The 27,658-nt window shown below is 34.4% G+C and overlaps 1 protein-coding gene and 1 long non-coding RNA gene across 2 annotated transcripts in view; both read left to right on the plus strand.

Moving 5' to 3' along the window:
• The window catches only part of LOC129523798 (uncharacterized), a 37,143-nt gene extending 24,902 nt beyond the window's left edge, over nt 1-12,241 (plus strand). Inside the window, exons 2-3 of the long non-coding RNA XR_008667422.2 lie at nt 10,110-10,190; nt 12,045-12,241. This is a non-coding gene — a long non-coding RNA (uncharacterized lncRNA). The remainder of the gene's footprint in view (nt 1-10,109; nt 10,191-12,044) is intronic.
• Nucleotides 1-27,658, plus strand: part of HDAC9 (histone deacetylase 9) — an 857,715-nt gene that overhangs the window by 163,874 nt on the left and 666,183 nt on the right. The gene's annotated exons all lie outside the window — the stretch shown is intronic.

Genomic DNA, 27,658 nt, shown 5'->3' on the forward strand with positions numbered 1-27,658 from the left:
CTCATAACTTATGAAACCAGGCTGGAAAAACAAGCCGCAGGACTTGTGAGTCAACACTCTTAACCTCTGTGCTTTATACTTTCTCTCATTTCACTTCATATTAGTTAACACCTCTCTGCTTTAAGCCTAAATAGATGTCCAATTTGCACTAGGAAAATACAGGCTTTAGGCTAGGATCAGAGACTTGAAATTTATTTCTGTAGAAAAGGATGAGTTATTTTGATGTAAGTATTCACAGCACTACATAATTTAAGTGATTAAATTAATCTCCTTTGGTGAGGTGGGGGGAGTTTCTAGGAGAATGACACCCTCACCTTTGGAGGTTGAGAGATGCGTATTTATGGAAGTGTGCATTTCCTCTACCTGCTCAGTCTAAACTGACTTTCTTCCTGGACAGATCCTTGTGATGATGACTTCTGTCACAGATCACAAGAGAGCCAGTCACAAACTGGGTGTCTGCACTGAAGAGAGTCCTTTAGAGACTGAGTGTCTGATGGACCTGTGTTTGCAATTGTCTTTTTCTATTTATGTGACTTTGGAAAGTTACTACTGAGTTTTATTTCTTCTTCTCCTTAAAATGGTAATGATAAAAGTGAAAATACCTAGCTCATAGGGTGGTTGTGAGAATGAAATCTGAAAACATCTATAAGCACCCTAGCTGCATAAGAGCTATACCAGTTTTTCTCAAAATGTTAAGTACCTGTGAAGTCATCTGGAGATCTTTTTAAAATGCAGACACTGATTCATTTTATTTAGTTGATCTAGGGTGAGGCCTGAGATTTTGCATTTCTAACAAGCTCTCAAATGATACTGTGCTGGTTCAGGGGCCACACTTTGAGTCACAAGGTCCTGCACAATATGCATAGAAGAAATGTTCCTATTAATAGGAGCTGTTAAAGTTTGTATTAACAGAATATTTCTGTTGATAACTTTGCACTCAGTTTGGGGTTGTCTGCTGAAATATGTACATATAATGTATAAGTATTGAGAAATATGGCATTTAGAATCTTTTCATTGGGAAATAATGCATTCTATAATGGTTTTGTGCTGCATTGTGACAAAAAATAAATTTGGAGTCCTCTTTGGAATGAGATTCCATTAAAAATTCACCCATGTTGCCAGGTATGGTGGCTCATACCCATAATCTCCGTACTTGGGAGGCCAAGGCACATGGATTGCTTGAGCCCAGGAGTCTGAGACCAGCCTGGGCAACATGGCGAAACCAGATCTCTCCAAAAAAAAAAAAAAAAAAAAAAAATTGGCTGGGTGTCATAGCGCACACCCAGCTACTCAGGTGGTGTATTCTCAGCTACTCAGGAAGCTGAGGCAGGAGGATCGCTTGAGCCTAGGAGTTGGAGGTTGTGGCGAGCCAAGATTGTGCCATTGTATTCCAGCCTGGATGACAGAGCAAGCCTCTGTCTCAAAAATAAAAAATAAGAAAATAAATCCAGCACTTTGGGAGGCCGAGGCAGGCAGATCACGAGGTCAGGAGATCGAGACCATCCTGGCTAACACAGTGAAACTCTGTCTCTACTAAAAATACAAAAGAATTAGTTGGGAATGGTGGCGGGCACCTGTAGTCCCAGCTAATAGGGAGGCTGAGGCAGGAGAATGGCGTGAACCCGGGAGGCAGAGCTTGCAGTGAGCCGAGATGGCGCCACTGCATTCTAGCCTGGGCGACAGAGTCAGACTCTGTCTCAAAATAAATAAATAAACAAATAAATAAATAAATGGCGCCACTGCACTCCAGCCTGGGCGACAGAGTGAGACTCTGTCTCAAAATAAATAAATTAATTAATTAAATTAAAATAAAAATTCAGCCATATTAAAAGACTCATGAGTGTAGTAATGAATGAAAGATGTGATTGAGTAACTTTGTATCATATGTTTGTTTCTAGCAGCCAGATTTTCTTGACTAAAGCAATAATAAGTCATGGCTCTCTGATTATTCTAAAAAGTGAATTTATTATCTTGAGGGCATTGCTCTTAATATATTTTGAATAATAAAATGCTGAAATTAAGTATGCTTGACTTGTGTCTGATAAATTTGAATCTTAAAACAGACTTTTGAAAATATAGGAAGACAAACTCTATAGGAATATCCAGTCACTTGTAATGTTGACAAAAATAGTAGAACCTATGACTCACGTGTGTATTTCCCAAACGTGAGTTGAGTAACTGGCTCCAGTTGTTACTGATGGCATGCCGTGCTTGTGCCATATCTGTGTTCTCTGATAACTGCTAAATCAACTGCTGCCTAAAGTAGTGTCAAGGCAGTGAAAAGCCTCTGGCCACCTGTGGAATTGTTTCGGGGGATGGGACTTTCTACTTTGGGGAAAATCTGTACATCTGTGGTGTAAGGCAATCCTTTGTGTTTTGTTTCTGTTAGACTACTTTTGTGTTATCAAAAGTAGTCTAACAGAAATACTTAGTAGTCTGACAGAAATCCGTGTTGTCAAAAGTTCTTCATAAATTTTATTGCTCTGTCTTGCATAAATGGCCTGTATACAGGCTCTTTAAAATGGTTGGTAAGAGTGGAAATGGGAAGAGAGTCTTGCCCTACTTAAACTCCAGAAAATATGATAATGGTTGCCTGTAGGAGCTCTGACTAATCATATATTTTTTGATGACATGTGCTTGCCATCAAAACAGCATCAAAGAGAGAAGAAAAGAATTATATCAGAGCCTGGTTCATCCCAGTGTCCTGGCCTCCTAGGGAGATGTTAGAATGGGATGGTTTTTTACTTGCAGCTGCAAGATACGCCAGCATCTCTTGGATCAGAGCCCTTCGTGAAGTAAGGGAGAATTACAATAGGACTGTAGCTCAGGCCAAGGGATTAATAGAAAGATTAAATTTTGTATGTTTTAATTCAATACAAAAATGCTACGTAAACATCTACCTTTTTAAAAAATATGAAATCCTTTCCATCTTGCTGATCAGCTTGATTAGCAACCACACCTCACACTTACTGTTTTCAATAACAAATGGAATGCAGATGGCATTTGTTTCAGCGATAACTACAGACAGCAATAACTAATGAGTAACTTCAGTGATACCTGGAGTCACCTGTGGAGATGGTGAAAATATTTAGAACTGACAATTCCTACTGCATTCATGGAAAAAGAAGTAAAGTGGAGTGGGGCCTCAGCATCTGTATTTTTAAACTGTTCTATTGTTGATTTGAATCAATTCATCATGAATTAGGAAGTTGCTAGTAAGTAGCATTAACTACTGATGATGATCAATTCTTTTCTTGAGAGACGAAGGCAGTAAACTATTACAGAGAAGGTCTGTGCTTTGGCTTCAAAGAGACCTGGGTTCATACTTTGGGTCTGTCACAGAATTATGTGAAATACCTCTTTTCCTCTGTTTCTTTATGTGATAAGGGGGGATAATACACCCTATATCATAGGGTGGTGGAGGTTAAATGTAAAAACATAACGACTAGTATAGTGCTTAGTACATTACAGACTTTTGCTCCTCAAAGTCTCGCCCTGGAATCAGCAGTATTTGTATCACAGCAGAGAGATCCAAGAAATGCAGTATCTCAGGCCCATTCCAGACCTCCTCAGTCAGAATCTGCATTTCCGGGGGATTCCTCTGTAACCTGTAGTGTGACAAGCACTGATACAAACAAACTTAAATGTTTGTTAGCGTAGTAGCATTTACCGTAATTGTTGATTGCTTTTACAGTTCTGAGCTGATAATCTTAAAAACGCCATGATGGTTGAAACAAAAACACTTTGTGGTATTTATTTTCTGGTATTTTCTTTTTATTCATACTAACTAGAGTAGTTTCTGTTGCTGGCGAAGATTTGTTTGGGGTTCAGTAAAACTTTCAAAATCGCCTTTCAGATCTTAAGTATCTTTTAGTTATCTCCTTCTTTTTGTGTTTATGCATTTAAACATAAACTATAAAGCCAAAATGCAGTTTAAAATTAGGCACAATGTATCTACAAATAAAAGCTCATCTAGCAACCAATAAAATGGAAACTTGCAGATTCCCAGCCAGATTTTAAAAATCAGATCAAATATTTGGAAACTATGTTATTTGTTGACGCCTATAAATTTAAAAATAAGTCAAACAAATCTGCTATTCTTGCAAAGCCTAAATTTTATGAGTTCCCCATCATTATTGGAATGAGAAATTGCCATTGTAAACTCTGTGCTAAATTTACTTTCTTTATTTGACTTTTAAAACTCACCAATATATTGCTTGTAATTTAGCTCTGACAAAAATATAAAAAAGGCTAAATTTAAGAGGCACTTCTGTTGTGTTCCTCAAAAAAATTTTTAGCCATCCAACTTTGGAAGGTAAAGATGTATTTGTCATCTACAGCTAGGCTTAAATATTATTGAAATTATTGAAGGCTTTTGAAAAGTTTCTTTGCAGTTATTTAAAATAACAGCTTTGCCATTAATGGCAGGCAATCACAACATTCATCCAGTATTTTGATTTTTTTTTTCTTAGAGCACAAACTGAGTGAGAAAAGTAATTTTCTTTTTTGCATATAGAATCTATTTTAGTTACTCTAGCAGGTTTTTGTTGTTGTTGATGACGAATTTTCAGTTCCAAATGTTAACCTTAACAATTCACCAGGGGTGGTGGGAACTAAAGATTTTTTTTCACTCTCTAGTCCGACTTACTTCATCACCTGCTACTCACTATAGGCAGCCTGACTTTTAACAGGCTCATCAGCAAATCCGTGGAAGAAATGTCTTGAGGACATTCAACCACACTGAGGGGCCCAGTGATCATCAAGGATGCTTGCAGTAGCAGCCTATTAACTTCCTTTTATCTGCTTATGATATTAATTTGGGTTGATCAGATACTTGATTGTACTGTATTTTTCTCCCTTCCCTGTACTCTGTGGTTGATTTCTCATTAAATCCAATGGTGACACCTCCACAAGGCTTCGAAATCTGTCTTTAACTTCCAGCTAATGGAGGAGCTTGCTGTGAATAGTACAAGCTCTTATTTTTCAGGACAGTAATAATGACTGAGGGAATAAAATCCTTTGTACCAGCTCTCCTGTCCAACCTTGAAAGATGTGTTGCTGCAGGATCGGTGGCTCTTCAGAGCATCCCTTATTGTCAATCACGTTAACTAATCACCAGCAGAGGACTCTTGAATTTGGCAAACTTGGGATTTACTCTTTAAAAATGCTGTTAGCTCATGGAACTTGAAGGACCTGTCATTCTTTCTGCTGACTCATTTTTTATTCCTTCATTGTGCTCTGGTATATGAGGAGGAAGGGATCTCTATTTTGGTAGATATAATTATGTCCTTTAGTGAATTTCTGAGTGAGCAGATAAGTCTGACATTTCCTCCCACTTTGTTTCTCTCCTTGGACACCCCCCACCCCAGTTGTCACAATAGTGTTGTGGAAAGAGCACTGGGCCGGGGGTAGACCCTAGTTGCTTGGCCCCTTGCTCTGCCTGTGGCCAGCTGTGTGACCTCAAGCAGTCCCATAAACTTTTTAGGAGAACTTTCCAATTGTCCACTTTCCAGCACATTTATCTAAGTCATAGTTGAGAGGAAGAGAGAAGAGAGAGATAATTAAGGAAATAACTAGTATTGAGAATAAAAATATTTGTCTTAGGTTGAACATATGCAATCGCAATTTTTGTAGGCTACGTATTTTCATAGAACTTGACCAAATAGGTTCCTCTATCCACACCTCAAGGCCTAAGGACTCTAACATATGTAAGGCAAGTTCTATAGATGTGTCAGAAATTTCCCTACTCAAGTCAGATCTGGCTTGAGTCCACATAGTGGAGGAGATGGAAATTGTTCTTAGTATTTACAACTACTTCTTTTTCTATCTCTTCCCTTACATATTATTCTCTCTCCTCCCTGGTTAACTCCAGACCTTCAGAACCTTCATACTCTTTCCATCCTATCCATTCATCATTAGTTCATCTACCTTATTCATCTCCCTACTTGTTTCACATGTGTTTTTAATACTTACTATATTCCATGTACCACACAAGAGAAAGGAAAAAGGTGAGCTAGAGAATGGTCGTAAACTCAATAACAGGCCATTCTAAATAGGTGATATGCCTTTATGTTGCTGAAGATACTCCATTTTAACCACAGAATCATTTTATATGCTTTTTAAAAAAATGTTTGTGTTATTGTGGAATTACAGGAATAAGAAAATTACATGGGAAAGTGGTTGATTTAGTTCAGAAATTGTACATATTGGTGAGTTTTGGAAAGACTGTTCCTTTATATACTGTGCCTTTTCGAAGAAGGTTCAAATTCCTGTCTGATTTTAGGTAGCACACGAATAATTGCCTTATTAGCTTTTCTTCTCTTTCCTGAACTAAGCCAAGTTCCAATCAAATTGTATAGTGTGCCCCAGATGAGATGCGCCCTGGTGCACAATAGAACCATATAAATGTTGTTATCCACTTCTTTTAAATTGGAGAGCTGTAACTTTTTTGTAGCTTTGAATATTTCATTTAGAATTTATATAAAAAGTAGGGCAGAAATTGAAATATTTCTGCTTTCCATTATGTATTCGCCTCATTTTCAGAGAGATATTTAACATTTCAAACTAGTTAAATTTATTTTACTCTTCTTTGAGGTGAGAATGCCTTTGAGATTTCTAGTGGAATAAATGTAAAGCTCCCATGTCCCTCGGCCTTCTCAGGTCCTTTCTCTCTTATTTGAACCATCTCCTGACAATAATATTTAGAACAATATCATCTACATGTAAAGCCTGTATTAAAGTAATCCCTTCTTCACTATCGATTTAGCAGCATTAAACACTGTTCATCTGTAAAGCTGGGGCACAATCAGAAAATTATTTTTTCTAGTCCCATACTTTAGGATATGAATGTGAGCATCATAATTTGAATTACTTGGCCTGTTTCTTTTTCATAATCACAAACTTTGGGCATAAGAGAAAGATTTTTGGATGTTGAGAAGGGATATTGAGTGTAACTGTCATGGTTCTAAGCTATCACAGAGTAACTAATTTTTGTGGATTACCGTATCAGATATCACAGAATCCATTTTACCTCCAAGAGTATAGTTAGATACATCTTTGATTTGTCAGTGAGAATAACTTTCAAGGCTTACTTAATGGGAACATATCATTTTGATATACTGCATCCTTTATCTTCTACTTTGCAAGAGATTATTTCCATATTGAAAGGATCTAATTCTATAGACAGACGCAGAATGTTTTTTGTTTGTTTCCACCTCTACAGTATGCTGGTGAGGATCATGCTGATTGCCGATTGGCAGGGGCATCCAAGGTGGTTTTCTTGTTAGGTGCACAGGAGAAGAAAGCAGACAGTCATGGATAATAGTTAGCCGGCATTCGAGAACAGGATTGAAGGCAAAGTGTGGGGTCACTGTAGGAGAGAGAAAAATAACAGTTAGTTTCAAGATGAAGAAAGAAGCAAGAATAATGTCCCCTTGGGAGAAAAATACCTCCAATAAGCATATGGGAAATGAGAAAGGATTCATGAGGGGAAAGGAGGATTCTGGGAAGGGCTGGGAAGTTGGCTTGGGGAAGAAAAGGTGCCTGGTTTAGAGAAGGGTGTCAGGATGGAGAAAGTATGACAGGGAAAAGAACTCCATTACTAAAGGGTGGGTGCCATTTTAAATAATGCCAACCTCAAGGATGGTTGGCCCACTTCTGGAATGAATAGCATCAAAGGTTTACGTGTTATTTATCCTTTCTTAAGGCCTCCTCATGTTAGAAAGTAGCAAACCTAGTCTTCTAGATGCTCAGGCCCATAACCTTGGAGTTATCTTTGAACCCGTTCTATCTCCCAGACTCCATATCCACTGATTTCCAGTTCTTTCTTATTGGCTCTACTAGGGAAAATATATCTAGACCCATGACTATTTCTCACCACCTCCATTGCTACCTCCCTGGTCCAAAGCTCTATTCTCTCTGTCAGATTATTACAGTGGCCTCTGACTTGTTGGCCCAGTTCTTTGCTTGGGCCTTTGTTTCCATATAGACTATTCTCAACACTTTAGTGGAGAGTCACACCTTTCAAAGGGATACACACCTCACCCACAGTGAAAGCTCCAGTCCTCACTATCTCTCATGAAGCCCAAAGTCAGGGCTTCTCACCTGGGGGCACATTAGAATCCTCAGGGGATTTTTATAGACATGCTGATGTCTAGGCTTTAACAAATTTGAATCCCTGGAAGTGGAGCCTAGAGGCATTGTATCTTTTAAAAGCTCCCATGTCCTAAGTTTTGGGGATCAACAATGAATAAGACCTAGTTCCAAGTCTTAAGCTTTTGACACCTGACCAGGGACACCCACCCTGGTAACTGTAATAGTCTTTGGTGAGTACCAAGAAGAACAAATTGCTGGGGGATCTCAGGAAAAGTCAGGTGTCTTAGTCTGTTTGGGCTGCTGTAACAAAAATACCATAGACCACTTGACTTTAACAACATACAGTTATTCTCACAGTTGTGGAGCTTGGGAAGTCAAAGATCAAGGTGCTGACAGATTCAGAGCCTAGGAAGGACCTGCTTCCTGGCTTATGGTAGTTGTTGTTGTTGTTGTTTTTTTTTCACTTTGTCCTCATATGACTGAAGGGGTGAGGGAGTTCTATGGGATCTTTTTTATAAGAGCACTAACCTCATTCATAAGTCTCAGCTCTCATTACCCAATCAGCTTCCAAAAGCCCCACGTCCAAATACAATCACATTGGGGATGAAGCTTCAACATATGAATGCTGGGGGCACATAGGCATTCAATCTATATCTCCAAAACTACACAAAGTGGAGGGGAGTCAAAGAAGTGGCATTTTTCTGGACTTTGAAGGATGAGGAAGGCTTTCCCTGAGAGAGGAGAGAAAGTGCAGTCAAGATGACCTCATTTATTATGGCTACAAAATGCTAGTAGGAACCATGCTGATGTGATTATAGAAGAAGCTTTCAAATTAGGCAAACCCCGGTTCAATTTCTTGGCAAATTACTTCACCTCTCAGTGTCTCAATTTTCCTGTCTCTGAAATGGAGATAATCATAGTACCAGTCTCATAGGGATGTAAGAATTATCAACTGTCTTTGGCATATTGTAGGTACTTCATAATGTTAACTTTCTACAATAGCTAATTAGGCATTTCTCTCAAAGAAAAGTAAAGGAAATAGCTTTTAAATGGCTTATGGTTGTTCTTGGGTGCTGTATACCCTTGCTACTCACAGTGTGGTCCTCACACCAGCACGGGCAGCAGTTGGCAGAAATTGCAATGCCTCAGGGCCCATTGCGGAACTACTGAACAGAATCTGCATTCTAATAAGATTTATCCCCCAGATGATTTGTGTGCACATTAAATTTGAGAAGCATTATTGTAGAGCATAAAATGGTGAGCAAGAAATAGCTCTTGCCTTTGTGGTGCTTAGAGGTCCCTTTAATAACTTTAGCATTTACAGAAATAATTATAATGCAGGGTATAATGTGATAAATGACATGAGACGTCCTCACCAAATACTAAAATACAGCAGATTGTTTTAAGCTCCAGTTGAAAATAGTATAAAGTTCCTTTTCTCTCTAATAAAGTACGAAAGTTCTTAAAGTTATAATAAGCCCCCTTCCCTTTCTGCCATCCTTCAATTGCTGTAAACCATAGAGCTTATTGAATATCTAAGCAGAGAGCTACATCTGTTTATGCACATTGGGAACAATTGACCAACAAGTACGAGTTGAATCCGTTGCCTGAAATAAAAGGAACAAGAAGTACCAGAAGTTAATAAAAAAAGACCCAATAGTTTTGTCTATGAGATGAAGTAGACTAGAGAAAGATCAAGGTTAAGATAAGCATGTGAATATAAATATTAGTTTCCTTAATTTTTGATGCTCAGCGCTTTTCAAAAGAAAATCCTATTTTTAAAATATAACAGCAATGAATAAAACAAAAAGAAGTTTTCAATTTCCCCGGTTGACATTATGATCAAAATATCAATTTAATAATTATTCTCCTTTTAATAGGACTGATTTCATCTTGTCAAGTTTACCATTACAAGTTACTAGAACAGCCAGAGTAAAGCAATTTGAGTTCCATTTAGTCACCACAATGTAATTATTATTTTTGAAATTAATTTTGCCGTTTTCTTTTTGTTTAAGAAATGAGGTCTTACTGTGTTGCCCAGGCTGGTATCAAACTCCAGTGATCAAGTGATCCTCCTACCTCAGCCTCCCAAACAGGTGGGATTACAGACACACAAAATTTTCAAGTTTGGGGATATTTAACTTCAGTTCGTGGTAAAAATCACATGGTCTAGTGTAATCTAAGCAAAAAAAAAATAATAAAATAAGTGTTTCTGTCACTGGCTGTAAATAATGGTACAGTCATGTGATAGACCATATATATGATTATAATATCATGTTTTTAAAGTACCTTTTCTATGTTTAAATACATAAATACGTATACCTGTGTAACAGTTGCCTCCAGTATTCAGAACAGTAACATGCTCTACAGGTCTGTAGCCTAGGAACAATAGGCTATACCAGCTAGCCAAGTTATACCATCTAGGTTTGTGTAAGTGCACTCTGTGATGTCCACATGAAGATATTGCCTGACAATCCATTTCTTACAATGTATCTCTGTTGTTAAGCCACACATCACTGTATTTAACCAAAGTGAACACATTGTGCTGGGTTTTGTTCTTGATACACGTGTGTAAAACTATCACTTTTCAGGTGATAAATTAGACCAATGATATTCTGACACAGCAGAAATGAAATTATTCATAGCAAATTACATTTAATATTTTGTTTTTAATAAATGTAAAGATCTGTTATTGTCTTATTTCAAGTTTCATTTTTGCTGGCAAAAGGTTTTGGCCTTTACTTTCAAGAACTTAATTTAAAGTGAAATTCCCTACATTCTTCAAATAAGGTATGCTTGAATAAAAGCATCTAAAAGAAAGTGTTTTTTTATAAATGACAACATACTTAGGAATTTTTACAATTTGTTTGGGGCAAAAATTGTTTGAAAGAAGTAGATGTTGGATAACACATATTCAGAAATATTTATATTATTTTCTTGGTTATTTTATGCTATTGCAGTAGATGCTTCACTTCTCTATAGGAATTACCAATTCTCAATTCCTCTTCACCACTTATATATTTTTGATTTTGCCCCAAATAGCCAAACATGCTGCCATAACTTCTGAGCTCAGAATGAAGGATCTGATTAGGAAAAGCAACATGTTAACAGTGTACATGCTCCATCTATAACCATGATGAATGTATACTTTGGATTTATCATCACTTTTAAATTATTGAGATTTTTAAAAACTCTATTAGTGCTAGCTAAGACTTGTGTACTGCATGGGCTATGTTGTTTTGGTGCACATCTATGTTTGTAAGCTATTTCTTTCTAGAAGCTATTTCTTTGTACCTTTTGTACAGGGTAGAAACTTTGCAGAAATCCGAGGTCTTCAGAGTTAGAATTCAGGGGAGAACTGATGATGGGTAGTCTATTGATGGGTTAAGTCCTGAAGGTTATTCAGGTAAACATGAACCTTTCCCCTGAATACCTTATTTTCTGTCATTTCATCATTATGATTTTGGATGCCTCATTACATCTGTAAAAGCAATTAAGAGTTTAAGGAATTCTTTTTTTGTAGTTCCTGTCTGCTGATGACCCATTAATGTCCATATAGATATATTATAAAATATTTATAAATGAATACTTACATTGATTTTTATTTGAGCTGGTTTTACATTTGACTTATTATTTATTGGACTATTTCATTTAGTAAGGAAACACCTCTTTTTCATTTTTAATTAGTGCATGGAAGGCTTATAAGATTAAAAATAGTTGTGTTTAGGGAAATAAGCTTATTTCTTATGATGAGCAGTTACCTACTATAGATTATATTTAATCTGGTAACTAAAATATTATTGTTTTTAGTTTACATATCAGAACCTAGGTATAATGGCCAGAAGATGTAATGCTATAATATAGTTAATTTGCAGTAATAATCACATTTTCAGTAAATATTTGTTAGAACTATATGAAACTGCTGATAATTGATCATTTCTGACCTACAGATATGACAGCTGCATAGATTCAACCTACTATGAAAAGCCAAAACATGGAATATTACACTAATTAAAACGGTTACACAACAGAACATGGAATGTGCGACACTTCATCTTGGGATGCAAATTTTTGTGCTAAAAAAAACTGAGAAAAACAAAAAGAAAAACATGTATTTCTGAGGAACTTGTTTTTATATCTGGCATAAATGAGAAAAAGCTAATTTAAACTATTAATTATCAGAAAATTGAAGATAAAGTTGAAGAGCCTATACCAACCAAAGTTGAATAAATGGCAAAATATAATATAGATGAGTTACTCTGGAATAATTTTTTATTTCCTACTATCAAACTTACCAAACTTCCTGATTTTAATTAGATAACAATTTTTTGGTTATTTTAATATTCATTTGGTACTTATTTCCTTTTTTATTGTTATAGTATTAGATGAAATAATAACATCAATTTGCTCCTTTGTAAAAGAGAATGTTGAGTTAGAAGTGTTCTAAGGTGGCTTTCAGCAATAGGCTGCCATACCAATTGGAAAAATCTAGCATGGTATAAAAGAATATTTAAGCAGTAATTATGACTGGAAAATATCAGAGTGGAAATGAAGTATGGCTTAGAAACCTTTTTGCTTTTAGCTTTTTTTGGAGTTCATTACAATAAAATGAAATTATAGAAACTTAACCCATGAGTATTTTTCTCTTTGAACTTTAGTTCCTATTGAAATTGGAGAGGAAACTACACAGTAATCTAAGGGTGATCACAGGAGATGTCAGCTGCCTTCCAGGGCTTTTTGCAACGTGGAATTGCCTTTACTCATTTATTGAAGAGTGCCCGTTATGTGTTGGGGCTGGACTCACAGTTTCTAGGGTGTAGATCTTAGCCATGGAGATCCAGACACTTACTGGGTTAGGATATTGGGAGTAGAGCTCTTATGCAGGGACAGGCTTGCATTAACCAAACTCACCAGATATTAGTGTATAACCAAAATGCAAATTTATTGGTTTACAATAAGAATTCTTTGCACTAAGTAATTTAGAACACACACGTAAACCCACTCTGTGCTAACTAACTGAAAGTCACTTTATAGGGAAAATCAAATTATAATTAGAAGATCATGTAATTTTTATCCTCATTTTGTTAATATGGTGTTCACATTTACTGATTGCAGATATTGAACCATCCTTTCATGTTTGGGATAAATCCCACTTGATCATGGTGAGGTGTCTTTTTAATGTGCTTTTGAATTCAGTTTGGTAGTATTTTGTCGAGGACTTTTTGCATCTATGTTCATCAGGAATATTGGCCTGTAGTTTATTTATTTATTATTCTTGTAGTGTCCTTGTCCGGCTCTGGTATCATGGTAATGATGGCCTTGTAAAATTAGTTTGGAAGTATTTCCTCCTCTTCAATTTTTTAATATAGTTTGAGAAGGATTGGTATTAGGTCTTCTTTAAATGTTTGGTAGAATTTGTCAGTGAAGTCATTAGGTCCTGGACTTTTCTTTGATAGGAAGTATTTTATTACTGAATCAGTCTCCTTACTCATTATTGATCTGTTCAGATTTTCTTTTTCTTCCTGGTTCAGTCTTGGTAGGTTCCATGTTTGTAGTTCATTTGTTTCTTCTAGGTTATCCTACTTGCTGGTATATAATAGTTTATAATAGTCTCTTCTGATCCTTTGTATTTTTGTGGTATCAGTTGTAACATCTCCTTTTTCATTTCTGATTTTGTTTGGGTCTTCTTTTTTTCTTTGTTAGTGTAGCTAAAGTTTTCTTCATTTTTATCAAAGGGTACAAAATTTTAGAGTGGAGGAATCAGTTTTAATGTATGTATTTTATATTTCAAAATTATTGGAGAATAGATTTTTAACATTCTCACCACAAAATATGGTAAGCTGGTGAGTTGATAGGTATGTTAATTAACTTGATGCATCTTTCTACAATGTATAACATAAATCAAAATAACATATTATACTCCATAAATATACAATTATTATTTGTCAGTTAAAATAAATATGTAAAAATTATACTTAGAAGGCCACTTTGGTAAGTGTCGGCTTAAGAGCGAATGGAATAATTGTCGATTAGTAAACAAAAGAAGTGTCATCTCTCCAAAAAAAAAAAAAACAGTGAATGGAATGAACTGTATAATTCAATGTTTGATGATGTTGGTCTCTGATATTCTGTGGTCTCTGATTCACAAAAGTGATGTGCCTGTCAGGGGATCAGATTGCTCAAGAACATGGGCCAGAGTATAATTCCTGTTGATGGCACTTGGATCCAGATTATGTCTTTTGAAGCCTTCTGTTTCTTTCCTCCATTTCACATTACACTCTCCTTGCTGCTTTTTATGCATTTTATGTAGGCTTACTAACCCAGCTCTCTAGCTTAGTGCCTGGCCCCCAGAAGTACTGAAGAAATGTTTAACTACCGTTTAGCTAGCCACAACATTCTTACTAGTTTTGCTTTGGGAATAGTGTATATTTTACTTCTAAGGTACTTTGGGTCTATTTTATTGCTGCATTCTAAGGCTTGTGTGTGCGTGTGTGTGTGTGTGTGTGTGTGTGTTCCATGTGTGTGAGAATAATGGGAAGGTATGATACCCACCTCTCATACCTTGATGCTTTGGGAAAATAAAAATTTTCTGATTATATTATTTTGCAGATGTTCTAGTTATACTTATCAATCTTTTCTGCTTGCCAAATAAAGATTTAGATTGTGAAGATTCTTTTCAGAGACATAGGTTCAAAACTAAATGAAACCCAGGGCATCTGTAATTCTTCACACTTTAGTGAAGCTCTGTGATAATAGTGAGTAGATGTGTGGTGTGGGGACGCTTGGGGTGGTATTTCAGACACTTAGGTATTTGCCAGAAATCTGAAACTTGTTAGTTCACATTTAATTTTCACTAAATGGATTATATTTTTCTCCTGAAACTGCTATTCCACTATTAAAATTAATGGACATACAAGATACCTTGTCTGTAAATAGAACAGATATTTTTAATATTTTGTCATAGTCCCCCAAAGCATTAGTCTGTAATGTTGACTAATGGGTTGAAAAGATATTAACTTCAGAAAAACCAAAGAGAATTAATCTCTTAGAATACTTCTGAAACCACCAACTTCTGTTTTTGATTTTATATTTCTATACCTCAGGAGGGGAAAAAAAAACAACCAAAAACTATTTCCCCTCTACTCCCTCCCTGTTTTCTAAAAATAAGTCACTTTTGGTTTGTTACCCTATAACACATGCCAAAATTTATCCCAGAGTGAATTTTTGTAGCCAACTTAGAACCCCAAAATAGAAACTGCTGACAGTTCCTTAAATACAGTAACACTGGCAGGTGCCTTGGTAATAAATTCACAAGCTTAGAATCTACAAAACAATAAAGTTATGCAAATTGAAGCATGTAGGAAGAATAATCTGAAACAAATGGCAGAACAGTAAGTTTAGCATTGTGGCATCCTGGTTTTACTAACATAAGGCAAATAACCCTGAGGAGAATCAGGGAAATTTTAGATCAAGGAGGATTACACAGACATACAGTAATACATGAATACAATTTGAGTTGACCAATTAATAACTGGTTTCTCTGTTATCACAACCATAAACAGAGATGGGAAACTGATCATAGGTTTTGCATTTGATAGGTACAACTATCAAGAGGTAAATGGAAAATAACAAGAGACCTAACTTGAAGTGATCACATGTGCAGAGCCTCTTAGCTTTTGTTTTAATTGTTCCTTCAGCATCATTCCCATCAGTCACATTCAGATTAGTTGTTTAATTTTAGCCAAACAATCAGGCATGTAATACGTTTGTGAATTTCATTTATTTTAAATATCTTTGCCTAGTTATCTTTTACTTTTGTTATTAATCTCTGATATGGCATAGTGAAAAATCGTGTTTTTTAATGAAAAGAAAAGAAGATGTGTTCAGTTAACATATTTTCAGGAAATACATATTTTCAGTTAAAATTAGAATAGCTCTAATAATATCAGACAAAAATGGAGCTGAGGAATATAGCACTACCTTTTATTAGTTGTGTAGTAAAATGTAACTTTTTGACCCTGTAGTATCACTTGCAGAATGTAACAGAAATGTTTAACTTTTCTTCTTTTTGTTTTCATCAACTTAAAGTTACTCCCAGAGAAGTTCAAAATGTATCCCAGAACTTAAAGTATAATAAAAAAATTTTTAAAAAAGAAGTACAAAGTGTCTGTTGTGTACACAAGAAAAATATATTAGAATAATGATTATCTTAAGTATACTACCTACCTTATTCGAGGTGATGAAGTAGTGGACTGCTACAAGTTTGTTGGAGAGAGGGACTAGAACTGTCCTTTGAAATGCTATATTCTATATCATAGCATTTTTGTCTGGCACTTAGTAGATCCTCAATAGAGATTGCTTGAAATAATAAACAATATCACCTCCAAACTCAGGTTCACAAAATTTGAGTTCAGTGGCACAGTGGTGATCACATGTGCAGAGCCTCTTAGGAAAAGGAGGCCTAGAGAAGTATTGAGTTAGATGCTCAGGTTCCAGAGCCAGGACTGGAACACAGATACTGGACTTCTGTCAAGCACAATATACTTTTCATGGCGTTTGCCAGTCATTCAGATGTTTAAATTTGCTTAAAACAGTGCCATCTATTTTCTTTGGAGTTTGAATAAAAGTTCTTTCTAGCAGAGTGAGTAATTCACACAGATATTTAATAATTTCCCTGATTATTTTTTCATTTAGAGATTTTCAAACTAACAACCAAAATATTCTGGTAGAAATAAGGTAAGGTTGAGAAGTAAATATTATAAACTGGTCTGTTTAGCCAGAGTTCCCCTAAGAGCCTTCCTCATTCCACCTCAAAGACCATTTGTTAGTTTTTCCAAGTGTCTGTGAATTGTGGCTGTGCATGCGCGCATGTGTGTGTGCGTGTGTGTGTGTGTGTGTGTGAGAGAGAGAGAGATTTTTACTTTAAAAAATTCTCATCACTTAAGCTTGACTGTTGCTTTTCTTCTTGCATATAGCTTTTCTAACCAAATAAATTAAAAATACTTAAAATTGAGTATATTCCATAATTGGTCCAATAAAAGAGGGGATGCATTGGAGGGGAGCTATGGCACAGGGATTAAAAAAAATGTTTTGCACCTGGCTCCTCTGTATTAGGTGTGGAATGGCAGTCAAGCCGTTGAGCTGCTGTGGATTTCAATTAATGCGTTTCTAAAATACTTTCCAGAAATTCAAGATGGTGATTATTTAAATAGTTGAAAAATACTACATCTCAATTTGGCCTATCTTCTTGTGTTGAAGATAGAGGATGTAATCTTTTTTCATGTTCAGTAGACTGTGAGCTAATAGTTTTGTTAGGGGCTGAGAAATCAACATACACCTTACGGCACTGGAGAAGCAGAAACCTGGCTTAATTTCAGAAGTGCAGGAATCTTTGACAGAAATATTCTACTGTGAGGAAATAAATTTACACAAGGATCCCTTCTCAGAGTATTTACTAAAGTCTGAAAAGCCTTAATTTATTTTATGCCAAAATTTATGTTTATGTCATGCCAAATATAGTTGCTGATATTGTTAGGTATTAATTTATGTGCCAAAAGATACTCTTTATACTGTATTCTCTGATCACAATGAAATAAAACAGAAATTAGTAAGAAAAAACAGTAATACAAAATAACGATTTGGAAGGAACAAGCCATTAAAAACTACTGAGTCAGAGGCAGTTTTTAAACAGAGCTCAACTAGAGATAGAAATAGAGAATGTTAAAACAGTCTTTACCATTGGATGGGGTGAGGTTGGAGAGAGGAAATGGGGAGATTTAGGCCAAAGAATACAAAATAGCAAATGTGTTGGATTACTAATTAAGAGATCTCATGTACAGCATGAGGATTAAAGTTAATAAAATTGTATAGTATTAGGGATTTTTGTTAAGTAGATTTTAGCTGCTCTTGTCACACACAAATAGTAACTATGTGAGATGATAGCTATGTTCATCTGCTTCACTATATAGCCATTTTACTATCTCTCTATATCCCATGTCATCAGGATATAAACCTCAAATACACACCATGAAATGTGTTTTTAAAAAACTTGCAATCATAGGTTATTTAGAAAATAGTAACACCATTAAGGGAATAAACAAAATGGTGCACCTTATGAGGTGCAGCCAAAGCTGTTCTCATGGCAAATATATTAGTATTAAATAATTTCACTATGAAACAACAACAAAAAACCCCAGCAAATCATTTAGGAATTTTTTAAGGTAAAATTTAAACATAATGTAGCAATGTTAAGGAGAATGAGGTATGATAAAATATAAAGTTTAAGAATCAGTAAAAAGTGGAGTTTATATATGCAAGAGCTGGTTCTTAAAAATAATAATTACAAATGTCTGAAAATATAGCTAAAAATGTTAAGTACAATTATTTTAAAAATGAGTAAAGAAGTTTAAATGAAATATAAATTATAATAAAAATAGAAATTATAAGCTAACACACTGTGAAACTTGGTGGCAGGAAAAAAGTCAATGACTACTTATAATTTCAGAGTAGAAAAATACAGCTTTTGAAAAGGGAAAAACTGGAGAAATATCATTTGAGGGTTACTTCTCAAAATGTTTTTACCAGTTAGATTTTCAAATTTTCAAGAGATAAATTCTTATTTAATGAATAGAAGTTGCTAGAAAGTATTCCAGTGACTGTTTTTGAAGGTCTCATACTCCTGAATCTAAAACCTGACAGAATATCATATCACAAAAAATCTACAGACCAATAATTTTTATGACTTTATAGGCAAAAGTGTAAGTATAAAGTAGCAAATTAAATTTAGCAATATCTTAAAATAATAATTCACCTGAATCAGGAATGGCTTAGAGTCAGGAATTCATTAGTAATCACAGAACTAGATCAAAAGAAAAAACATCTCACTAGAGATGGATAAAAAACTATTCCTGCAGGAAAATATTAATAAACTAGAAGTAATATAATGCTTATTATGTAAGAAAATGTATCTCAATCTATTTCATAATTTGTCAAATGCCAGAGGCATTCTTGTTACAATCAGGGCATGTTTTATATTAAAGATTATTGGTGATGGTCACTTTTTCAAAAATCAAGTAACTTTTCCAGTGCATTAATAAAAAACATACGTTTATATCCATTATTTCCAGAAACTCCACTCAAGTAGTAATAAGAATTTAAATTATGAATGCATAGGAAAAAGAATAGGAACAAAGATAATTGTAAAGAAGGAATGTTAGCAAATTTTAGGAATATATGAAGAGGGTGGAGGAGTTAGCACCACAGAGGAAGTTCAGGTTCAATGTCTATAAGGAGAGTGACATTGAGAAGCAAGCTATTTTGCTCTCTGAAACTCTAATGGGTCCAGAGATTACAGGCAGGGATGAGGTTAAGGGCTGAGTACGTAATGGTAGGTTAAAAATGTGTGTAAATAACAGATCACCAGATCACTTCTCTCTCCTCTTTGGCTCACTACCCTGCACACTTAGGAGGTAACTTTTCTTTTTGTCCGGCAGGGTTTTAGAAGCTGATTATTAGAAGAAATTAATCCATAGATTTCGAGACTTTCAGACACCTGAAATATGGGAAGCTGGGAGTGAGGGATTGAAAAGGGATTAAGAGAAAGTCTTCGTATTGAAAGTGAGAATTGTCAACTTACTTCCCACCTGCCCATCTTTCAGAAGATTTTCCAACCCTGAGGAGATAAATAAAACCTTGAAAATAGGAAGAAGCAAAAAAATGGAACTTGGAAGAAATACATGTAATGCAGGGCACAGGAGAAAAATTAAAACAGTTTAGCAATAGCTGCAGAGAGATAAAAATGCTGATCTTTATGCCACCAACAATCTTAGGTCCTAATCTTGTGGCTTCTTCAGCAGATAGGACTGTGACCCAGAGATCCCATCTCATGGTTCCTTTTTGATTGCTCATTGCCATGTTCCAAGGTTTCATCAGGCCCACAGTGGTCTTGATGTACATGGATTTTCTTCTTACCTTAGTGCAGGTCTGGGAAGGCTATTAGCTGTTTTTCATTGCTTTAACTTGCAAGAGTCTGTCGGAGCCTGGGAGAGTAAAACGGCAAGAATTAGATAACTTTAATTTTAGACATCTCTAACGAGTCTGAAAAGATTAATGGGGAAAGTAGATTTAGTAAAGGGGGGAGGTAAATGCTGAGCTACTGTTTATCCTTCTAAGAATGCTTAGAATCTCTTTCTCATAGAAGGAAGTAAAGAAAAAGGCAGGATTATTAGCCCTGCTATACCTGGGATGATACCAAACCATCAGCTTCACTGGCTGTCAGCAGAACTGATGAGTGAAGAAAGGATCATGGCTGATGCAATGGTGGGGAAGTGATTTTGTTTGGAAGGCCAATCCATAAATAAGGGCAAGTATAAGACATGAACTAGTATATTTCAAGAAGTACTTCAGTCACACAGACATTTTGTAGTTTGTCTTTTTATTTATTTTATTGCTCATGATGTAACATTGATGATGTAAATGATATAATTATAAAATATTTAGTTTAGAGCAATGCTTTTACATTTTCTCTTAAGAAAATTAAGAATTTACCTTCTCTAGTCAGAATGGCTGAGATCAAATTTTTACTCAAATGCTTGCTAGATATCAGGTCTTGGACAAGTATTTTAACCTCTTGTGCCTCAGTTTTTCCATTTACAATATAGAAATTAATAGCACATAGCATATCTTGTATCAGGTCAAATAGATGTTATTGTTAATGTTGTTGTTATTATTGTAAGCATTTTGGCCTAGCCTCATTTTAAATCCTTCATGAGATGTTGCCCAGATCTGGTTATCCATGTGCTATATCCTAACCTCTCTCTTTGTGTCCCATGTTTTCACATTCAACCACTGACCCAAATGCAGTCCACATACATAAGCAGAGTTAAGCAAACAAGGCTCTGTGGAATGAATTCTGTAATGAGAAGACTGTTGATTTATACTGTCCTCTCTGCTGTAAATAACATCTTCATTTTAACATATGTACTTTTCACTATGAATATATGTAAAATTGTCTCTATATTTTAAAGAATAAAACTGATAGAAATTTGGCTGCAATCCTAGCCATTTGGGTGAGATTTAATTATTATTGCTAGTTTAATCTCATGCTAAATATTTCAAAAAGTCACTCTCCAAGTTCAGGATATTTATTATAATACTTCATTATGCTAATTTCATGTTTTATAAGATGACAAGCTATTGTCATGATTTATTCCTTGTCTATATTCTTTTGAGGAAGCCAATTGAACGTTAAGTTCTTGTGGATATATTTCTTTAAAAAGTAGTAGTGTCATACCATGTACTGTCATTATTTAAAACTGTGACATTCTGACAGTGTGTCAGAAAAAAATGGTGGCTGTGTGAAATTTACATGCCTAAGTTTGTAACTAAAACTAATTTTGTCAGGATATATTTTATAATTACCAATTTAAAGAAGTGTATAATTAAAGTAAAATGAGCTCTGCATGTGCGTAGAAACATAATTTTTAATGCTTTTGTTAGATTTTCTTCAATTGAATTATTTTATAATATATTTAATTTATTTCAGAAACAGTGATAGAGTAAAATTATTTTTCAAAAAATTGCAGTCATTTGGAGAAATCCATGAACAACTTAGTATATTAATTATTTTCACATTAATTTAGTGACTTTTAAAAGAGGAACAGCAAATCAACCAACTTTCAAATGCTCCCCCTTCTTATACTTCTGTATTTTATTTATAGCAGAGGAAAACCTTTCTTCCTTTCTTCCTGTCAGCTGTGCAGTAGCAGTTCTACTGAAATTGGATAAAGAATCTCCAAAATATGCTTTAGCACTTTGAGTTAGCCTCTGTTCAATAATTTGAGTAAGATGATTATTTTTCTAGCTAAATCAACTACATGGTTTCATGATATAGGTCTAAAAAGCAGCTTATTTTTTTAACATTCCTGTATAACACTTTGAAAACATCCCTCAGTAAGGGGAATTTATTTTTACAGAGTAACTTTGTAGACATGTAATGAATGTTTTTTACATTTGGATTCTAATGTTATAATAATGTGCATTTTTAGTTCCTGATCTCATCTTCCTCAAAAGGGCACTTGCTCACTCCGGCCAGCCTGATCATCTGGTAACAGCGTGAGACTCGCAGCGTGTGTATGTTCTGAACTTCATTGCCATTGAGTAGAAATATTTAGTTGCCATATTAAAAAGGTTTCATTATTGAATGTGTTTGAAGTGGCCCGCTTAGGAAATGATTGGGCATGTGCCACTACATTCAAAAAAGATGATGCATATTTTTAAAACCAGCTATCTTTCTGAAAATTGAAGGAGATGGGTAAATAACATCTATATTTGTATAAAAATTAAATAACTGTGAATGATGGATAAATCGCTTAACTTCTTTGGACTTCAGTTTTCTCATCTGTAAAATAAACGTAACATTATCCTTCTCTGGTGAGTTCAAATAGTTTTAAAAATGAGATAATGAGATAATCAATGTGAAAATGCTTTTAAAAGTATAGAGCACTGTGCAACTTTAAGGCATTACTATTTTTCACTATTGTTTTGTTATTTAAATCTACAACAGGGTTAAGTACCTTTTTCCTGGTAAACAGGAATGGAAAAATAAAATTATTGTCTTTAAGATAATTCGCATTTCAGAAGAAGAAGTAGAATGTGCACAGGCTATGATGATACAGGGTAAGTTATATATAATCAATTGAATATGCAGTAACAACTCACCATGTTGGCAACGTTGCAGTGGGTGGTAAAGTACCATTGCTATTCAAAGAAATATCTGAACAGAGGAAGAGAAATGACAACGATGTTGCAGTGATAATGACAACAATACAGATATAATCTCTATTGAGGCACAGGTTTTTGTCTCTTTTTCCTTAATGTTTTCTTAGATCCAAGGATTAGGCTCAAGGTACATAGCAGGTACTTAATAAATATTTGGCAATATTACTGAGTGAATATCACTTACTTTGACATAATCCAAAAGTTTACACCTATTTTCATGTCATCAAGAATGCATTTAGTATTTCCTACTTCTACTGAAAAGTCATGTGGTTTTTGTTATTTATTCTATTAATATGGCATCTTTTATTTATTGATTTTCAGATGATAAATCAATCATGCATTATTGGGATAAATCCTACTTGGTCAAGGTATATAATACTTTTTATATAGTATTGTATTCTATTTAAATGACATTGGTCTATAATTTTCTTTTCTTGTAATGTGTCCCTCAGATTTTGGTATCAGGGTAATTCTGATCCCATATGATAAATTGAGAAGGAGTCCTTAGTCTTTAATTTTTATGGAAGTTTACAGAGAATTGGCATTGTTATTATTTTTTTAAATCCTTGGTAGAATTCAACAGTTAACCCCATCTGGGCCTAGAGCTTTTCCTGTGGAAGGATTTTAAATTATGAAACCATATCCTTTAATAAATATCGTGCTATTCATGCTACCTATTTCTTCTTGAATTTGGTAGTTTGTGTTTTCCAAGGAATTTGTCCATTTCATGTAAGTTTTCAAATGTATAGGCATAAAGTTGTTGGTAATATTCTCTTATTATGCTTTGAGTATATGTAGAATCTGTAGTGACATCATTATTTCCATTCCTAATATTGGTAATTAGTATCTTGCCTTTTTTTTTCTCCATGATCAATCAGGCTACAAGTTTGTCGGTATTCTGGATCTTCTAAAATAATCAGCTTTTGATTTCATTGATTTTCTCTATTGTTTTTCTACTATCTATTTTCCTAATTTCCACTCTGATCTTCATTATTGCCTTTATTCAACTTGCTTTGGGTTTCATGTGCTTCTCTTTTTCTAGTTTCATAAAGTGGAAGCTGAAGCAATTGGCTTAAGATCTTTCTTCTTTTCTACTATAGGCACTTAATGCTATAAATTTTCCCCTAAGTTCTATTTTAGCAGCAATCTGCAGATTTTGATATGTTATGTTTTCATTTTCATTCAGTTTAAAATATTTTTTAAAAATTAAAAAAGTATGTACTATGTGAAGTGATAGATACGATAATTTGCATGGTAGCTTCATTGTGTATATGAAGTTCAAAAGTTTATATTGTACACCTTACAGTTATACACTAAAACATAAAAATAAAATATTTCCTATTTTTTAATTCTTTGATCTGTAGGTTATTTAGAAATGTTGTATTTATTTTCCACATATTTTAAGATTTTAACATATATGTTTCTGTAAGTGATTTCTAATTTATTCTACTGGGGATTAAAAACATAACTTCTATGACATTAATTCTTTTAAATTTCTTGAGATGTGTTATTGCACACAATGTGGTCTATAAGACCACATTTATAGGTAAATATTCAATATGCATTTGAAAAGAATGCGTATTATGCTGTTGAATTTTCTACAAGTGCTAATGAGGTCAAGTATGTTGATAGTGGTATTTAAGTCTTGCATATTCTTACTGATTTTCTATCTATGTTTTCTATCAGTTATTGAGAAAATAGTATTGAGATTACCTACTATAATTGTGGATTTGTCTGTTTTTCCTTGCCATTCTGTTAATTTTTGCTTCATGTGTTTGGAACCTTTTTTATTAGGTGCATAAACATTTAGGATTGCTATATCCTCTTGATAAATTGCCCCCTTTACCATTATGAAATGATATTTATCTCCAATAATATTCTTTGCTTTGCAAACTATATGTCTTAAACTTTCTTTTGATTAGTGTTAGCATAGTATATCTTTTCCACTCCATTCACTTTTAACCTATTTGAGTCATATTTATAATGAGTACCTTGAAGGCTGCATATAATTGAGTACAGTTTTTTTAATCCAATCTGATAATCTCCACCTTTAAATTGGAATGTTTAGACCATATACCTTTAGTGTGATTATTGATATGGTTAGGTTTAAATCTATTATTTTGCTACTCATTTCCTACTTGTTCTGTCCGTTCTTTGTTCCCTTTTTACTTTTGTACCTTTTTATGGGTTGATTATTTTGAAAATGATTCCATTGTATCTCCTTTTATTGGCTTATTGTCTACAACTCTTTGTTTTGTTATTTTAGTTGTTACTTTAGGATTTATAGTATACATCTTTAATTTATAATCTATCTTCAAGTGATATTATAGCATTTCATGTATATCACGGGAATTTTACCAAAAGTGTGTTTCCATTTCTCCCTCCTATTGTGCTGTCATTGTCATAGATTTTACTTTATATTAGTTATAAATCCCATGCTGAATTTTTATGAGTTTTGTTTAAACATTCAAGTATCTTTAGATATTTAAATAATTAAAAATGTTTATTTTTTCATATGGTTACCTTCTCCTGTGCCTTTTATTCTTTGTATAAATCAATTTTCCCATTTGGCATTAGTTTCCTTCTGCTTGAAGGACTTCCTTAAACATTTGTTGAAGTCCAAGTCTGCTGGTGATGAATTCTTTCAGTTTTTGTATGTTTGAAGAAGTCTGTTCCATTTTCTGTAAGATATTTTGGCTGGGTATAGAATCCCAAGTTGACTTTTTTTTTTTCTTTTAGTATTTTGAAAATGTTGGCTCCACTATCTTCTTGGTTACAATGTTTCTGACATAAAATATCTGCCATCCTTATCTTTTTTCTTTTGTACTTAAAGTGTGTGTTTCCCCCCCTGACTACTTTTAAGATTTTCCCCTACCTCCATGACTCTTTTGGAGAAATTTGATGATAATGTGCCTTGGAGTAGTTTTATTCGTGTTTTGTGTGTGTGTTTGTGTGTTTGTGTGTGTGCACACACACATGTGCCTGGTGGTTGTTGAGCTTTTTGATTCTGTGGATTTATATTTTCCATCAAAATTTGAAAATTTTTTTGCCAGTATTTCTTCAAATTATCTTCTACTCTTTGGGGGCTTCAAATATATGTAACTTAAAATGCTCCCACATGTTGACAATTCTCTCTTCTTTTTTAAAAAATTTAATTCTCTTTTTTCTGAGTGTTTCATATTTTGGTAGTTTCTGTTGCTGTATCTTCAGGTATGCTAATCTTTTTTTCCTGCAATATCTAATTGGCTGTTAGTCTCATCCAAAGTGTTTTTTATCTGACAGGTTATAGTTTCATCTCTAGAACTTCTATTTTGTTCTTTCTAATGTCTTTTATGTCACTACTTAGTTTTTTGGACATAGGGGATACAGTGACACAACTGTTTCAATGTGTTTTTTTCTATTTTCTCTTCAGTTAATTCTAGGATCTCTATCGGTTTTTGGCCTATTTTGATTGATTAATTTTTCCTTATTTGGGGTTATATTTTCCTGCTAATTTGCATACCTGGTAATTTTTTATTATATGTGAAATAATGCAAATTTTACTTTCTTGGGTCTTGAAAAATTTTTTTTACTTCTATAAATATTCTTCAGCTTTATCTAAGGACAGTTATTTGAAAACAGTTTTATCCTTTTGGTTCCAGTTAAGCATGACTAGAGTAATGCTGTCTAGGACTATTACTTCTTACTACTCGGGGAAGCCTCTTCAGTTTACCGTACTCAGTGTCCCATGATCAAAGAGGCTTTCCTCTCATTTCTAGCCTTTTGTGACCATAAGGAACTATTACGTTTAATTCTTTAGGCTTATTCTTTCCCTAGCCTCATTTAATTTCCTTACACACATGTACAGGTCAGTATCCTGCTGATTTTTCAAGGGAAGAACTTCTGTATAGGCCTGGAATTCTCTGTGTTGTTTGGTGCTTCCCTCTCCTCTCTGATTCTTTCTCCTGTGAACACTTTGGTGTTGTCAGACTTTCAGCTCTGTTTCTTCCACTCTGTGAGTTTCCTCACTTATTCTTCGGTTTCTGCTCACTGCCCCATCACTGGAAAATCTTTCAAGGCATTAAACTGGAACAATATTTGGTCTCACCTTGAAAATTTCACATCTCACAGGGATTACTCTCCTTTGTTGCCTCATGTTCAGTGTCTTAAAATGTTTGCTTCAAATATTTTGTCCATTTTTAATTATTTCAGGTGGGGTAGTACATCTGGTTCATTATGCCATCTTGACAGGAAATGGAGTTTCTGACTCAGTAATTTTTATATTACAAGAAAAATGTTTTAAATGCTTACTTTTTCACTTTTTATTAAGAAGGCTAATTACTTTACCTCTCTGCCTCAATTCCCTCATCTAAAAATTAGAATTATAGTTGTGCCTACTTTCGGAGTGGCTGATAAATTTTATGATATAATGGTATAAACCACTGAATAGACACATTGCAAGCACCCAATAAATTACTTATTTTATCACTATTTTATATTACAAATCACATGAAATAGTCTTTCATTTGTAAATGCTGTCTGTCCACTTATATTGAATTCAGTTTCTATTTCTATTAAACAAGCTGAATATTTGTGTTATGTGCAAGCAAAGAGTGAAGTGGATCTACTGAATGAGAGAGAAGAATCATACATCTTGAAAGACAGGTGGTAACTGTGAATATAGTTAGTTGGGTAAAATTTCTTGGGAGAAATTTTATTAAGGACACTTACATGGTGCTCAAAATGTTCCTCTGAGAGTGAAATTCCCTATCCGGAGAAAAGATTCCCAGTAACGATTTGCCAAGTC

Source organism: Gorilla gorilla, chromosome 6 (assembly GCF_029281585.2).
Source record: "Gorilla gorilla gorilla isolate KB3781 chromosome 6, NHGRI_mGorGor1-v2.1_pri, whole genome shotgun sequence".
NCBI lineage: Eukaryota > Metazoa > Chordata > Mammalia > Primates > Hominidae > Gorilla > Gorilla gorilla.